The 16,450-nt window shown below is 40.3% G+C and overlaps 1 protein-coding gene across 4 annotated transcripts in view; it reads left to right on the top strand.

The window, feature by feature from the left end:
* The window catches only part of LOC149834549 (transmembrane E3 ubiquitin-protein ligase FLY1-like), a 119,460-nt gene that overhangs the window by 84,479 nt on the left and 18,531 nt on the right, over window positions 1-16,450 (top strand). The gene's annotated exons all lie outside the window — the stretch shown is intronic.

Here is a 16,450-nt window from a genome sequence, read left to right on the forward strand (position 1 = left end):
ATATATAGGATAAAATAAAACCCAAAAATGAGGGCAAAGATATATATATATATATATATATATATATATATATATATATTAGGGTAAAGGAAAACCCAAACCGAGAAGAAAGGCCTTTAAGAACAAAAATCAATATTCAGAATTTGAAGAGAATATCAAGATGAGAGAAAGAAAGATGGAAGAAGAGAGAGCAGAAGAAAGAAGCAGCCAAGCCTTTTATCTCACCTCGCTGAACATGCTGGTTCTTCAGATCTCGCTGAACTGTTTCTTCAGATCTCGCTGAACACACTGGTTCTTCAGATCTCGCTGAACACGCCTCTAATAGGATTCCGCAACCCCGAGCTCTGATACCATGACAAATTTCGTATGGATGTATGCGTAGTTCAGCTTACACAGGAAAGAGAGAGAGAGAGAGAGAGAGAGAGAAGATGCACAATTGGCTGGGGCGGCATTCAATAGCTCGACCTCCAAAACCCTAAACTTTATAAAGTAAAACAAATATACAATGATATTACAAGAATGCCATTAATGAGGTTATATTGAGCATGTGTTTCATTTAACATGCGTATGGATCTGGATCCAGATCCATACGCAAACTGTATTTTAACATAAGGTACCCTCTGAAATTTTTTGGGTATTTATTAACTAATAAATAATTAATTATTTAATATTAAAAATTAATAAATTTTAAAATTTATTAGATGAGGTATTTAACTAATTAGGGTTTCTAGAAGAACCCATAGTTACCATGAGATAAAAAGTAAAAAATAAGATAATAAAGAAAAAAAAGAAAATAAGTTGGAAAAAGTCAACAAGGAAATCTTATTGGATTAGGAAAGGGAGTTAGAGATAGACTCCCGTATGGGAAGCTCTATATCCAGCCCACATTTGAGGAAACCCTAGAGCTCAAAAAAAAAAAAAAGGAAGAAAGAAAGAAGGAAAAAAGAAAGAGAGAGAGAGGAGGAAAGGAAAAGAATAAAAGGAAGAAGAAGATCCATTACCTTCTCCAGGCATCCGACGGTTTTTTTCGATCTTTTTTTATTTCCAAATAAGGTACGTGTTTTTCTTTTGATTCGAAGAGAGCAGTCCACCTTACTTGAAAACACGTACCTACATTTTGCTCTTGCTGCACGTTGATATCCTGTTGCTGCACATGTCCCGGAGCCGAGTCTACGAAGGGAAAGATCGATGGAGAAGAAAAGATGGCCGGTGGTTGCTAGACGGGATTCTCCATCGTCGTCAATGAAGGTAATTGGCGTTTTCACCCCAAATCCGATTTAAAGCTCCAAAAGATTGTACCTCTAGGCACTATCTTTGAGGGTCAATCGAACTTTCTCACCTTGGATCTTCGGATCTTGAAAGGGTTTGAGTATGATTCTGATCCAAGGTTCATGATGAAGTCTTTGGGTAGATCTAGATCAAAATCTCCTCGAAAACCAAACCCATTACCTTGAAATAGCTCTATCTCTCTCATTTTAACTCGGTTTCGAGCGAAATTCGAACCGAAGCCTCTTTGCACCTAAAACATTATAAACATGGATACTTATGCCATAAAACCACATATAAATGCATGAATGTATGATAAAATGATATGCATTTCATGCATTATCACCCAGGTTTTGCCGGTGTTAGCTAGTTATGCTATTAGTGGTTATCTCATTAACTTATCTATGATGGCTTGTTTTGATATTGCTTGTAATTGGTTGTAGCATATTAGTTTGTTCCTCCTATGAAACCTTCTACCTTTTTGCGGGAATATAACTTTGTATGGCACCTCAGTTGAGTTTTTGTTAGATACTGACTATATTAGATAAGGTTTCTTGGGTTCCAATCAAATTGTGGGGCTATCCTAGCTTGCCTGTTTTTGGATTTCTGTTACTGTGGTGGATGACATAAGAGGAAATTGAGAGGAATAGAGAGGACAGAAGGAAGAATAAACAGAAAAAAGGAATATAAATGTCAAGGGAAATTAATGAAAAAAAAAACAATACTATTAACAATCTCTCCTTGAACTGGTAAGATCAACAAAAGTATGGTATTGAGGAGCTAACAATGTGCTTCATAGACATGTATTATGCGGTCCTATATCTAGAAATTATCCGTTAACATATTGCACAATAATAAACTGGTCAGGAAACTTCTCTTTGTCAAAAATGGTACTCCAACTGAATACTTTTGGTGCATTCACCAAATGCAAATGTTTGGTATTTACACTATCATGCTACAAGATAGTTCGCAAACCCGGCGAGTTGACTCGGGAATCGCCCGAGTTGACCCGGATCGGACCCCAATTGGGTCACCGATTCAGGACTGCCGATCCATATGCCTCTTATGTGTTTTTTTCATGCATTTTGCGATTTTAATGCATAATTCCCATAAAAGAATACTTGTTATAAAGAATTATATGTTTTAAATCATAAATATTAACAATTATGTATAGTTGAATATTTATATAGCTTAGTCTTTGATGTCGTGCTAAATTTAGTGATTATACAATATGAATTTTGATTTTTTTCATATCTTAATACTAGAAAATGCAGTCTTAACTTGTCCGAGTTACCGAGTCAACCCGTTGATTCGCGAGTCAAGGGTTGGGTGACCAGACTCCGAGTCATGAGTTTGCCAACTATGGCTACAAGACCTTCGCTTGGTTAGTCTCATTAGATAAAATGAACACTCCGATCAATATAAGGATGAAAAGATACTTTGGAGTTTGGACCCATTAGACACATACTGTAACACCTCAATTTTTATAACCCGAAAAACGATAATTTTTTTTTAAAAACCCTTTTAAAATACTTTAACAAATACAACGAAAAATTTATCAGGTCTAAAAGTTGGCGCGCTACTTCTCTTATTCATGCATAACCATACAATTGTGGGGATTCAAAAGAAATAGATTTCAACTTGCATAAGCTATATCAATGTCCACAATCATTCAAAGAAATTAATTACTTTAGTCCATTGACACAATAATCAAATAATAAATAAGAGTTCAAAAATCTTGTGAATGTAAAGGAAAGATAAGCTCAGTTTTCATCATAACCTCCCGCCTTTGCATATAAGTTATTCCTCATTGCCTAAAGAATATTAAACCATATAGGGTCAGACAACGCATGTCTCAATAGAGTGAGATTGTAAAACCCGCTTTAAAAAAAAAAAAAATTTGGACCCGGGCCGGGTCGGGTCCGGACCCGACCCGAGCCCCTCTTCATTAGGGTTTTAATAACCCGACTTAGGAAGAGGATTTCAAATCCTCTTCCCGAGCGCCGCCCCCTTCCACCTTCGTTTTTGGAAGACTTAGGGAAACCCATCGGAGTTTCCCCATTCGTCGCCCCCCCTAAGGCTTTTAAAAGCACTGCAGGGGGGCGGGGGAAGGCACACATCCCTTTTTCCCCTCTGTGCCGCCTCCTCCTTCTCTGCGCTCGCCACCGCTGTCGTTACTGCGCCCCGCGCCGACACCGGCCACCGCCTCCCAGGTACGCCACTCCACCTTCTCCTCCTCCCCCTCCCATCTCCCTCTCTGTCACCTCGCCAGGACGCCGGCAGGCGGCGCACGACCCCTGCCGCGCCCTCCCACCTCCCTCCTTGCCCACTGGAGACCCAACAGGGGGCCTACAGGGCCCCTATCGTCCCCTTCTCTCTTTTGGGGTGCACCGGAGTGCCGACAGGGGCCAATGGCCCCTGCGGACCCCCTTTCTCTTCCTTGTGGGAGATCGGGCGACCGACAGGAGGTCGGTTGTCCCCCTGTCACTTTCCCCTCTGCCATGACCTGCGTAGGGGTCGACAGGAGGCTGATGGCTCCTGCCGCCCCGATTCCTCTCTCTTTGTCAAGGGCTAGCCCCCTGCCACCTCGGTGATGTCGGCAGGGGCGTGACCCCTGCCGCTTCTGTGCTGACGACAAGGGGCTCGACCCTTGCCGATTCGCCGGTGTCGGCAGGGGCTCGACCCCTGCCGATCCGCTGCTGTCGGCAGGGGCTCGACCCCTGCCGATCCGCCGTCGGCAGAGGCTCGACCCCTGCCGATCCGCTGCCGTCGGCAGGGGCTTGACCTCTGCCGATCCGTCACCGTCGGTAGGGGCTCAACCCCTGCCGATTCGCTGTCGTCGGCAGCGGCGCGACCCCTGCCGCTTCGTTGCTATCGGCAGGGGCTGTCCCCTCTGTCGATTCGCTGTCGATGGCAGGGGCTATTCCCCCTGCCGCTTCGTTGCTATCGTCAGGGGCGGTCCCCCCCTGTCGATTCGCTGCCGATGGCAGGGGTTATTCCCCCTGTCGCTTCACTGCTGTCGGCAGGGGCTCGTCCCCTGCCGCCTCGCTGTCTGTCATCAACAATCAGGGTTTTACTCAGAGTTACCGGAAGCGCCTAGGCAAAAGGGGAAGCGCGCTTCCCCGAAGCGCGCTTCGGAAGCGCGAAACGTCGCGCTTCCGAAGCGTGAGGGGAAGCGTCCCCCTTTTTTGGGAAGCGCGCTTCCCTTTTATGGGAAGCGCGTCCCCCTTTTATGGGAAACGCGCTTCCCATAAATGGGAAGCGCGCTTCCCCCACGTTTCCCCCACGCTTCCCCCACGTTTCCCCCACGCTTCCCCCACGCTTCCCCCTCGCTTCCCCATTTTTTCCATTTTTTTCGCTTCCCCCTCGCTTCCGGTTCGCTTCCTAGGTCGCTTCCGGTTCACTTCCTAGGTCGTTTCCGAGACGGTTCGGAATTTTCTTCTAAGTGGTCCCACGCTTCCCCGCTTCCTAAATTTTTGAAAGTGCCTCGCCTCCCGCTTCCCGTATCGCTTCCCGCTCCCGCTTCCTCGACTGGTAACTCTGGTTTTACTCCTTGTCAGTTGTTGTCGGGTAGGGGCCGAGGCCCCTGCCAAGTGTTGTTCGGTCAGGAAGGGGCCGAGGTTCCCTGTCGCCTAATTCTACCAATGCCTCAGTCGCACCATTAATTATATTAGCAAAATTGAATATTTAACACTCTTGCATATTTACGCAACAGGTCCCATTCGTGCTCCACGGCCCGACCCTCGTATTATCTACACTCGTAGACGCACACAGCTGCACGACATCCCGAGGTAGGGTAAAGTCGCACAAAGGGCAATTAATGAACGTAATTAAGTTGAAATAATTAAGATGTCCATGCTAGTTGTACTTAGATTTATATTGCTTTTGCATGGCGTATTATTCTTGTCTGCATTGCGTATTATCATGTTTGTATGCTCATGGGTCGAGGTACAATTTCATTCTCCGATCATTATTTTGCATAATTGCTTATGAGTTAGAGGTGTGGTTTCGTACTTCGTGCAATACATATGCCCTTGTTTGCTTGTATACATTTCTGCCTGCATATTTCCTTTGAGAGAGGTACGATTTCGTGTCTCATGTATTACTTATGACCTTATGTGTTTGCCTGTCTAAGTGGTCAATGTATGGTTTTGGTACCTCACGTATTACTTATGTGCTTTTCCCTCGATGTGCGGCATCACAAGTCGAGAGTTGATTGTTGACATGTTATAACCTGCATATGCTCACACTCATGGTAAATATGTACTTACATAAATGTAGTCTTGTGCCAATCCTGTTATCACTTGTTTTCAAAACACTAGAAGTTACACTTGTGCGCTATAGTTCTTTTAAAAGAGGGTTTCCTCCTGCGAACCCAGTGCTCTTCAAATGGCACAACTTTTGCAAAGTTAAGTTTTAATCCTCGCAGTATTTCGAAGTTGCATTTGAGTCCTCCCAAGTCCGCACACTTGGGAGAAATATTTTATAACCCCGATTCGAGTTGCGACCCAATTCGAATAACCCCGATCAGGGGCATGAGCATATGAATGAGTGGGGTTCTATTGAAGGACCCATTCTTTATTTATCAATCTAGTGTCACATGTCGATACTAAGATAAATTTTGGATGCGAGTTTGATAGTGTTGTGCCTTGCGTGAATGACTTAATGTGGCATTATGGCTTTTAAGGATGAATCGTGTCAAATGAGCACTCCTTTATTCTTTGGATTGTTATGAAGTTGTGTGTTGGGTGTTCCTTTTGAGAAGCCCACACACCTCCCTGGTTCAGTATAGCGTACTTTTAGACATGCACAACATGTTAAGTACTTTGTTGATCGGACGAGAGATCCGAGATGACCTTGCATCATGAAATATGAAAAATGTTGTTGAAGTGAATTCAAGACTTATCTTGCCAGACTGTGTTGTATTAATTCTTTTGCAGATAATATCTGTTGGGGTTTCTTTTGTGGAACCATTTCCCTTTCATCGTAGTCGTAGTTTTGACAAGTACGACCGTACTTTTTGACAAGTACGTCTTCTTACGTTGCGATGATTGGATGAGTAAGTTGTGGCAACCTCGATGAGTGCAAATAACAAAATGTTGTGATCACCTAAATAAGTGATGTTTTCGCCTTCACCGGCAAGATACTCGAGTTGGTCGAAAGACCAGAGTATGTAGAATGGGTCTTCAGTTAACTACCCCTGATGTACTCATTCGAATCGCTGACTCCTGTCAGGAGAGAGGACAGGAAGATACAAAACTTCGATAGACAGGCCATTAATGGCAGTTACGAGCAAAAGACTCGGCTTCCCCAGTCATCGAAGTTAAGGGAATGAGACTACCATAATTATCCTAGGTGGTAGCTCTCCATGTTTGGGATGCATCCATTGTTTATGCTGCTTTGGGGATTTCTCTCTTGGTCACCGACCGTCCCCTTAGGTGCAGACTCAGTCAGCTATCCGGGTTATCATAAAATACATAGCATAATAAACCCCCGGATCAGTCTAGGCTGTTTCTAGAGTCGTGCCTTGTCCGTACCCGCTTGGCCAGTTAATATCGAAACATAATTTAAATCCGATCACACAATGTGTTCAGTTATGCACATATGAAAGTTATAGGGTACATGTTCAATACTTATGGAATTGTGTGTGTGGTTGATGAAGCATTGTATTTTGCTAGTTAACTTTCTTGTGCAGTGCTTTGTTTGTAATAGTTGGCTTACTTGTGCCAGTAAAATGCTTGTAATAATTTTTAGCATTATGCTCGTGATAGTTGCTCTGTGAATCTGTTGAAATTAAATTGCTATATAATTGCCTGTCTACTTGACATATTAAATTATTCTGCTTAATTATGTTCAATATTGTCATGTCTGTGCACCTACCAGTTTTAGCGAAACTGACCCATTTTATGGGCAGGTAATGGATAGGTAATACAGTCTGCGATGGCACGATAGCGTGATGAGGTCAAGATAGAGCTCTTTCCCTGACGTTTCGCTCCTGAGGACATGTTGGTAAATTTGGTATAAAGTGTGTTTCAAAAATTTTCTTTTATTAAACCGTGAGTTAATAAAACTGTTTTAGTAAGCTTCTTCTTGGTTTCAACAAACGAATTCTCAATTATTGAAACTCCGTGTCTAAACCATTTGATTTCAATGGTTGTGCGGGATTTGACAAAGGAAAGTTTACGCTGTAATGCGCTCAAGGTCCATTGACTTGTGGTTTTAAAAATATCATTTTCCGCTGAAGTATTATTTAAACTTTGATTATTGTATGATTTCAAAGCTTTCTAAACTATTCTAAAAGTTACAAGTCCTGGATTTTTGGGACGTTACAACTTGGTATCAGACCGACAGGGAAAATAGTGATTCTTGACCATCCGACATCTGCATCGCACGGTAAGTACTATTGATTTTGTTGTTTTGTACTTAATTTGATTAAAATATTTTGCTTCGATTTAGATGTCGTATAGTGAGATGAGTGAGGCAATAAATGTTTTGACCGGAGCCGTTATTCATCTCCAATCTATGGTCCAGAACCTGAGTCATAGTGTGGCTTGCGAGAACACCTTTCAGGGTCAGTGCGATAAACAGATGGATAACCATCAAGTTCTTCCGAATCTATTGTACTCCCGAAATTCTATTGTTTGCTCTTTCTGTGGTAAGGTGGACCATTTGTTAAAATGTAAATTGCAATATATATATATATATTATTTAATATTATTATATTTTCTTTTATTATTTTCTTTTTCTATTTTTCTATTTTCTTTTTTAGCATCTAGTTCAATAGAAACTAGATATTTTGATCCAGTCAAGTTCCAACAGGAACTTGACTGTGCAAGTAGCTGTTGGACTGTAGTCCAACAGCTATAATAAATGCTGTTGGACTATAGTCCAACAGCTATAATAATAAATGTTGTTGGACTGTAGTCCAACAACTATATTAAGAGACGTTGGAATCCAACGTCTCTTTTTGGAGAGCTCAAAATGAGCTCTCCTCTCTTTCCCATTTTTTTGTATATATAGGGGTGAACCCCTTCAATGTAAATATCTATGCTTCTTAAGCATTTTGTTCATGAATAAAGTATTATTTATTTTTCAAGTGTTCTTCCCTTTATACCCTTTCAAGGGTCATGCTTGTAGTGTCTCCAATAGACACTTGTTTGTGAGTTATTTGTGCATTTGTTGAAGACCACCATTTCATTACATGGTATCAAAGCTACGAAATCCTTAGATCTTGAAGTGCTTCCGCCTCGATTTCCGTGCTACATTTACAAAAGGTGTTTCATCACCTTGTTCTTGGCTCAAGAAGATTTGTTTGAAGAAAGGCGAACTTGTGCTACAAAAAAATTTGGTTTTGTATCCTCTCTTATTCCTTTGTCTACTCTTTTTCTTTTCTTTTTATTTTTCTCTCTCTCTCCTTCTATTTATTCCTCTCTTACCCTTGTAAAAGATGGATGACAATGATAAGATCACCATCATTCCTATGAAGCTAAATGATACTAACTATGTAATGTGGGCTTCGATTATGAAGCACCACATTTGGGGAAAAGGTTTATGGGGTATAGTGGATGGTTCCGATTTGGAACCTAAACTATCTCTTACCAAGAAAGAGGTTGATAAATAGGTTCCTTTAACGGAAGAAGAGAAGAGTAAGGCGTTAGCCACTTATGAAAAGAAATGGAAAGAATGGAGGATAGGGCATGCAAAAATTATGTCATGGCTCATCAATAGCATAGACATTAAAAAATGCTCTAGTCTAGCTAAGTTTGAGCATGCCGATAAGGCTTGGGAATACCTCAAAAACATGTATTCCCTTAAAGATATTGCACATGTATGCAATTTACAAGATAAAGTTCGGACAATGACTCAAAAAAATAAAACTATTCGAGAATATTATAATGAGTTGTCCGAACTTTGGGAAGAGTTGGCTCTTCTTGAGCCCAAATGGCATTGTGCCGAAGACATCGAGCTTCGCCAAAAGCAACTCGATATGAAACATTTCTATCAATTTGTGAATGGTCTAAGGCCGGAGTTTGAATCCACCAAATCGGCCCTTTTACATCGTGGAAAAATTCCTTCTATTGTTGATACTATAGAAGAGCTCACTATGGAGGAAAATAGACTTAGAAAAAGTCCTCCAAAAGTTGATGACTCCGTCTTAGCTGTATCTAGACCGGGGAATCATACTCGTACTTACAAGCCGCCTCATTTTGGAAGGTAAAACAACGACTTTGATAAAAGAAAAGTTATTTGTCATCATTGTCATGAACCGGGGCACTATAGGCCTCAATGTCCAAAGTTAAAAAGAAAAGAAAAAAGAGTTGCATCTGTTGAATCTGAGTCAAAAGATCAAGATGCACCCGTGTCTATGGCTCAACTGATGGAAATCCTTCAACCTCTTCTCAAAGGGGTATCCTCCTCAACCGAAGCCTCAACTGGAGCGGCAGTTGCATCTTTCTCCGGTCCAGGTAACTTTCCTTGGCTTTTAGATTCTGGTGCTTCTTTTCATATGACCCCAAATGTTAATAGTCTATCCGAATGTCTTAAAAATGACTCAAGTGTGTCAAAGGTTTTTACAGCCGATGGCACATCTCTCGAAGTAAAAGGAATAGGATGTTTTGAAAATCTTCAAAAATCTAAAAAATTTTTTATCCCAGAAGTTAGATATATCCCTAAACTTAATTTGAATCTCTTATCTGTATCGCAAATATCTGATTATGGATGTAATATCTCCTTCTCTTCTCATGGTTGTTGGGTACAGGATCGCCAGTCAGGGAAGCTGATTGGGGAAGGCCATAGAGAAGGAGGACTTTATTACATGGACTTTTTGGAATTACCCAAGAATGCATTTTGTTATAATATTCAGAAATTAGAATTGGATTTATGGCACAAAAGGCTTGGCCATCCTCATATGTCTAAAATTCAATATTTTCCAAGTTTGGAAAAATTTTGTAATTCTGAAAATTTTTCTTGTAAAGACTGCATTCTTGGCAAAATGAAAAGGTTACCATTTCTTAGTAGAACTTTTGTTTCCTCACGACCACTTGAGTTAATACATTCGGATGTTTGGGGCCCCGCACCAGTTATTTCCAAAGGTGGTTATACATATTATGTCATTTTTGTTGATGACTTTTCTAGACATACTTGGATTTATTTTCTTAAACATAAATCTGATGTCTTTGCTAACTTCCAAATATTTCATAAAATGGTTAAAAATAAGTTTCAAAATGATATTTCTGTTTTTCGCACTGATTCAGGGGGAGAATTTATGTCCAACGAATTCAAAGACTATCTCAATTTACATGGTATTACACATCAAAGATCATGTCCACACATTCCACAACAGAATGGCCTAGCCGAACGCAAACATCGGCACATTATGGAAACTACTAGGACATTGCTAATTGCAAATCAAGTTCCAAAAAGTTTTTGGGTTGAAGCGGTCCTAACTGCCACCTACCTCATTAATAGGATGCTATCTTCCTCATTAAAGAATACAACTCCAATAGAAAAGCTTGTTAATTTAACTCCAGATTATTCTAGATTAAGAGTCTTTGGATGCAAATGTTTTGTTTTCACCAACAGAAATGATAAACTCTCTCCTCGTGCAATTTCATGTGCCTTTTTAGGATATGCTGATAATAAAAAAGGCTACAGGTGTTTCGATTTTCAAAATGACAAATTATATGTGTCAAGAAATGTATCTTTTTTGGAAAAAGAAAGCTTCTTTGAATTTGAAAAATCCAAGGATGTCACAGAATACTCGTTTTTAATTGATCCAACTTCAAAATCCAATGAATGTGATGTTGGATGTGACCTTGACAATGATCAAAGTCCTATTGTTGTTGAAAATGATGATAATGAAGAGCAAATCCATAGGGATGTTAGTCTATAATATTCAAGACGTAGAGAGCAAAATCTTCCATGTGCATTACAAAAATACTCTGAAGTCTCACCTAGAAGAACGTCTAGAATATCTAAACCTCCAGAAAAATTTGTGTCTTATGAATCTTTTTCACCCATGTATAAGGCCGCCATTACATTAATACAATCATATGTTGAACCATCATCCTATTCTCAAGCAAAAAATCATATAGAATGGATAGAAGCCATGAAAATAGAATTGGATGCACTAGAAAAGGCCAATACTTGGACGATACAAGATATTCCTCCGGGTAAGAAACCTATAGGTTGTAGGTGGGTATACAAAGTCAAAACCAAAAGTGATGGGACCCTGGAAAGATATAAGGCCCGTTTAGTAGCAAAAGGATATGCCCAAGAGTATGGCATCGATTATGAAGAAACATTTGCTCCTGTGGCCCGTATGACCACTGTTAGAACTTTAATAGCCTTGGCCTCCATTAGAACATGGCCTATCTTTCAATTAGATGTCAAAAATGCTTTCCTGAATGGGAATCTCGTTGAAGAAGTATACATAGAAGCCCCACCTGGTATTAGTATCCCTAAGGGTAAAGCTCTTCGTCTAGAAAAAGCTCTTTATGGTCTTAAACATGCTCCAAAAGCCTGGTATGACCGATTTAGTCATGTTATGCTTGATATTGGTTTTCAACCTTGTTTAACTGACACTGCTTTGTTTGTTAAGAAATTTGATGCAGGCATCATTATTCTTCTTCTCTATGTGGACGATATGATCATCACCGGAGGCGACAAACAGGGAGTTGCGAATATCAAATCTCTTCTTAAAACTCACTTTGAAATGACTGACTTAGGTTTATTAAGATATTTTTTAGGCATTGAAGTTGCTTATTCCCCTCGGGGGTATTTGATATCTCAATCTAAATTTGCTCTTGATATCGTTTCCAGGTCTGGAATTACAGATGATAAGAAAGTAGACACTCCTGAAGTTGTCAATGTTAAAATGAAAATTGATGATGGAGAACTTCTTGATGATCCTACTCCTTATAGACAACTTGTTGGAGCTCTTTCTTATCTTTCCATTACTAGGCCAGATATAACTCATGCGGTTCATACAGTCAGTCAGTTTCAGCATGCTCCCACCTCCGTGCACATGAGAGCGATTTTGCGTATTATTAGATACTTAAAATCCTCTCTTTCACGAGAACTCTTCTTGTCTGCTTCATCTTCATTAAATTTAATTGCATATACTGATGCTGACTGGGGAGGTGATCCCAATAATAGACACTCAACTACTGGTTTTTGTGTGTTCCTAGGTGAAACCTTAATTTCGTGGAGGTGCAAGAAGCAGCAGAAAGTCTCTCTTTCCTCCACCGAAGCTGAATACAGAGCCATGACAACCACCACTATGGAGGTTGTTTGGCTCAGACGATTGCTAGCGGATATGGGAGCTAAAGCAACGCAAGCTTCAAAGATGTGCTGTGACAACAAAAGTGCGATCTACATTGCAAGCAACCAGACATTCCATGAGCGCACTAAACACATTGAGATGGACTGTCACTATGTCAGAGAGGAATACTTACATGGAACCATTGATATGCCATATTTTACATCAGAATATCAATTAGCAGACTTCTTCACCAAGCCTCTCGCTGCTCCCAGATTTCACTTCCTCTTAGACAAACTTTCGCTCATTGTACCGTAAGTTTGAAGGGGAGTGTTAAAATGTAAATTGCAATATATATATATATTATTTAATATTATTATATTTTCTTTTATTATTTTCTTTTTCTATTTTTTTATTTTCTTTTTTAGCATCTAGTTCAATAGAAACTAGATATTTTGATCCAGTCAAGTTCCTGTTGGAACTTGACTGTGCAAGTAGCTGTTGGACTGTAGTCCAACAACTATAATAAATGCTGTTGGACTATAGTCCAACAGCTATAATAATAAATGTTGTTGGACTGTAGTCCAACAGCTATATTAAGAGACGTTGGAATCCAACGTCTCTTTTTGGAGAGCTCAAAATGAGCTCTCCTCTCTCTCCCATTTTTTTGTATATATAGGGGTGAACCCCTTCAATGTAAATATCTATGCTTCTTAAGCATTTTGTTCATGAATAAAGTATTATTTATTTTTCAAGTGTTCTTCCCTTTATACCCTTTCAAGGGTCATGCTTGTAGTGTCTCCAATAGACACTTGTTTGTGAGTTATTTGTGCATTTGTTGAAGACCACCATTTCATTACACCATTCAGGGAAAGAATGCTGCCATAAGCGAAAGTACGATAGGTGGCATCTGACCACACAAGGCTTGGAGCAACAGAAGCAAGTTAAAGATATTCAGAACAATAAGTCAGTTGGTAGTAAGGAAGTTAACAAATGCCGACTTGCCAATGATGCAATGCAGAGATCCCCACCTAAGAAACAAAAGCAAGGCAAAGGAATCAAGCTACATCGATCGTCTAGTCGTAAATGCTCGAAGTGTAATTATGGTCATCCTGGACAACTATGCCCTCGAGACACTGGAGGTTGTTTCTATTGCGGAAAGATGGGGCATTTCGCCAGAGTTTGTCGCAAGAAGGAAGCAGATCTGAAGAAGCGAACCGCGAAGGAAAGTCAGCAACAACAACCCAAGCTGCCTCACTAGTAGCAATGAAAGTAGGGAACCATGTTTATTTTCGTCATGACAGGTTAGGTAAAGAATTAGCAAATAAACACTTTAATAAGTTTGGGTAAGACTTTATTTTCCAGTACGGATCCTGTCAAGTAAAAGTTTATCAATGAAATTACGTATGAATTTTATCCAACCTAGATCCTTATGATTATGATGCTTATGCAGGTAAATGACATGCCATGCCTACAACTGATTAGTTTTTGGGTAGTTGACTTATTACGCCTACAAATGATTAACTTTTAGGTGGTTGACTTATACGCCTACAAATCATTAGTTAGACTATTTAGAGGAATGACACCTCACGACTACAAACGCTTAGTTTTTATGATACATCACGCCTACGTAGCGGTGTTGCAGGGAGTTGCATTATGATTGTTTGTGAGAATATATCATACCTGTATAGCATGATTGTTGGATATCATATTGGACTAAAATGTCTTGTAGATCTGTGCGTGTGTTTCACACTGATATGGTCGAATGCGATGTGCTTTGAGGTAAAAATATATATGCATATGATGGTGCCATGATTTGGATGTCTTAGATGCATATTGAATTTGAATTCTGTGTGCATAACTCGAACTGCGTAGAAGTTACGTACTTGAGGTTTAGTGGATCCTTGTTATATACATGATCACATTGTATAGAACTCATACTTTGATGTTAGATTTGGATAATGAAATGCTCCTGGTGGCAATGATATAATGCATAGGATAATATGTTTTTGTATGATATGATTGAAATGCATGTGATCTGAAATTTTGAAAGTATGTGATATATGCTTAAGTTCAATAATGAACTATGATTCATCGAACCTTATTGGTGAAAGGTGTTATTTTTGATGTATGTGCCATATGAAGTAATATGATGCTCATTGAGGATATATATACTGGTGCCCATTATTGGTGGCTATCGACCTTGAGAGCGGTCGTTGGTTTTGATGCATGCATCACTGATTTTGGGTACCTGTTGAGGACCTTGTCCGCAAAGGATTCTCTGTGAAGGGTATGTATGATCAAGATCAGGTAATCCGACTAGAGTGGTGAATCTCTGTGAGGAAGTACACTGTCCAAGATCGGGTAGCCGCAAAGATGGCGAATTCCTGTGAGGAAGTATATTGTCCAAGACCAGGTAAACCTTCTAGGGTGGTAATTCCTTGTGAGGTCATACATTTCCCAGACCAGGTGATCCAGCGTGGAACTTGTAGATTTTGATTTCGTAGAGAATTATGGTGTGTTTTGATGCTCTTCTGAGAGCATTTGATATAGCCAATTATGAATCTTTAAATTTGGCTTTCTATTGTAGCATGATTATATACTGGTTTTAGATTAGAGAATCGGATCCTTGCTGAATCTAGATCTTGATACAAGGATGTGTTTTTGTCTTCTATGAAAGTTAGGGCCATTCTACGAATGATAACTTAAGCGAAGATAGGACAAGTGGTCATGTAAGGCCTTGAAATATGGGCATTAATTAAGGCTATTCCGGACTAAGAGTCTCTTAGAAATAGTAAGGGTAACGAACGACAACCTGATTATGATATAGTACAAAAAACCCCGTTCAAGGAGCGTAAACAAACTAGAGCAATATCTTGTGTCTCTTCATTCGTATCGAATCTAGTAGAAGGTGATGAATAAAATTCTTACAGTCTTCTGCCAAACCCTTGATGTGGCTCCGTATAAACTCTTGCGAAAACATAAATTATTAACAAAATCACTCACATTTTGTTCAATCGAATTGTTGGCTTCGAACCTTTCTCAGGAATTTATTATGTGCTATCATGATTACTTTAATAGCATACGTGTTTCAGGTCACTCACATATAGTGTATTCTCATTAACAACGATTAACTAAGAACCAGATTGTTGCAGATAATCTTTTAATGATATTTCGCGAACGAAATTCTTTTAAGAGGGGTAGGATGTAAAACCCATTTTAAAAAAAAAAAAATTTTTTTTTGGACCCGGGCCGGGTCGGGTTCGGACCCGACCCGGGCCCCTCTTCATTAGGGTTTTAATAACCCGACTTAGGAAGAGGATTTCAAATCCTCTTCCCGAGCGCCGCCCCCTTCCACCTTCGTTTTCGGAAGACTTAGGGAAACCCATCGGAGTTTCCCCATTCGTCGCCCCCCCTGAGGCTTTTAAAAGCACTGTAGGGGGGCGGGGGAAGGCACACAACCCTTTTTCCCCCCTGTGCCGCCTCCTCCTTCTCTGCGCTTGCCACCGCTGCCGTTACTGCGCCCCGCGCCGACGCCGGCCACCGCCTCCCAGGTACGCCACTCCACCTTCTCCTCCTCCCCCTCCCATCTCCCTCTCTGTCACCTCGCCAGGACGTCGGCAGGCGGCGCACGGCCCCTGCCGCGCCCTCCCACCTCTCTCGTAAGACAGAAATACAAAGCAGGAATTTGAACAACAGTTTCATAGTTTAACATTTAAAATTTACTGAAATAATTACATAACTAGTCATGCATATTCAATCTACCAAATTAAACAAGCGAGCATCAATTCATACATTCGAGAAGTAAAATGCATGAACAGTTAATATGCATGACTTACCATATGCAGAAACCCTTCGATGCATGCATATATTCTTGTCTTTAATTACATTCTCTTTCTTAAATGATGCATGAAATGCTTAACT

Source organism: Nuphar pumila, chromosome 6, assembly GCF_984573655.1.
Source record: "Nuphar pumila chromosome 6, dmNupPumi1.hap1.1, whole genome shotgun sequence".
In the NCBI taxonomy this organism is placed as follows: domain Eukaryota; kingdom Viridiplantae; phylum Streptophyta; class Magnoliopsida; order Nymphaeales; family Nymphaeaceae; genus Nuphar; species Nuphar pumila.